General features: G+C 37.6%; 1 non-coding gene across 1 annotated transcript; it reads left to right on the top strand.

Moving 5' to 3' along the window:
* Trnaq-cug (transfer RNA glutamine (anticodon CUG)) lies at positions 1 to 72 on the top strand. The gene has a single exon. It is a non-coding gene; the product is annotated as a tRNA-Gln (tRNA).
* Positions 73 to 1621: the final 1549 nt, after the last annotated feature.

Raw genomic sequence — 1621 nt, 5'->3', positions numbered from 1 at the left:
GGCCCCATGGTGTAATGGTCAGCACTCTGGACTCTGAATCCAGCGATCCGAGTTCAAGTCTCGGTGGGACCTTCCTTATTTTCTTCATTTGTTCCTCCCAAACTGCTGATGGTTTTGTGGTTTGTGATTCCATTCCAATTCAGTCACATCTGAAGACACTAGAGCTAAAAGGGGACAGGGTGAAGGATACCCAGCCCTTCCGATAAGGATGAACTTCCAACACAAGTTTGTTTTTTATATACAGAGTACTTTTAAAAAATTATGTATTCGCTTTTTGGTGATTGCATACTGCCCTTAAATTTAAAACCAATGAAAAAACTCAAAATACAGGGAAATATTGGTAACGACTAAAAATAATGTCTTCCTTTTTACATATTTTTCTGTTTCCGAGTGCTATGAAAGGTAGCCAATCATAGATTTTAAGCATAAACACGTTACATGTTGAGATAAAATTCTATGGCAGATCGGGAATGGAAAGAGAGAAGAAGGATTCATGAATATTTTTAAACTGATAAATAAAACTATAGAAGTATATTTTCAAATAATTCCAGTTCATGACAGATTATTAGATTTTAGGTTACAATAGACAATATTCATTAAAAGCTAATTCTTCTAATATTCAAATTTCACCACATGCTGGCAATTCTATTCTCAAAATTATTTAAGACCAGTGGGAAACAATGCATGGAAGCATAAAAAATATGGTGGCAATTGGTGAAAACTCTCCAGGGTTGATGGAGCTTAAGGACACTGCTTTTGATTGACATGATGAGAGAACAGCTCATCCTCATTGTTGCATGATCAGACTCCTCCAGACTCCTCCATTTCTATTTTTCAAGTGGATTTTTGTTCTGTGATATTGTATGCATTTTAGTTAAGATAGTTTGTATTTTTATTTTGTAAGAATTCATTTAAGCATTTTTATTAAGTATTCAATGATTAAATATTTTTTAACAGTTATCAAATCAATGTGTTTTCTTCTGAGTTCTCAATTTCAGCCATATTGGCTATTTATATATTGTATTTAATCACTACTCGATTTTATATCTTGTATTTAAATCACTACTCGATCTGGAACTTGATTTGTCATAAAAAATAGTTGAGTGATAAATGTCCCTTTTTTGTTTTCTTCCATAAGCAAAGTTAGATGTGCTGTCACAATGTATTTTAAAATTACCTTTGCCTACGGATAAGAAATATTAACTTTCTATGCATCCTTGAATCCACTCTTAATTTACATATTTCCCTGTATGAATACATATGCTAATGAAAATCTTTTAATTACCTTAACTTTTAATACATTTAATACATTTTACTTCCCCAGAGGATTACAAAGCTACACATCAGTTTGGGTTGCTTCCTTGGGAGGGCAGAGTTAGGTCTGGGTGATTTCCTGCGCACTGCGGTGTGTGTGGAGCCATCCTCCAGTAGTCAGAGCCGGGGACCAGCGGGCAAGCAGCCTGGTGCCTACTGCGCCCCAGCGGCCCAGCGCAGGCCAGGCTACCAGGCTCTAGGCAGAGCGGCCGCCGCGTGCTGGCTGGAAGGTATCTGTGGAAAGAGAATGTGGAAGACAGGCGGGTCTCCTCTCCCGCTGGTTCTGCATTCCCCGCTTGAGACCCTC

This window comes from Urocitellus parryii, chromosome 8 (genome assembly GCF_045843805.1).
Source record: "Urocitellus parryii isolate mUroPar1 chromosome 8, mUroPar1.hap1, whole genome shotgun sequence".
Classification (NCBI taxonomy): Eukaryota; Metazoa; Chordata; class Mammalia; order Rodentia; family Sciuridae; genus Urocitellus; species Urocitellus parryii.
Note: the sequence above shows the minus strand (reverse complement) of the source record. Positions and strands in the feature narration are given on the sequence as shown.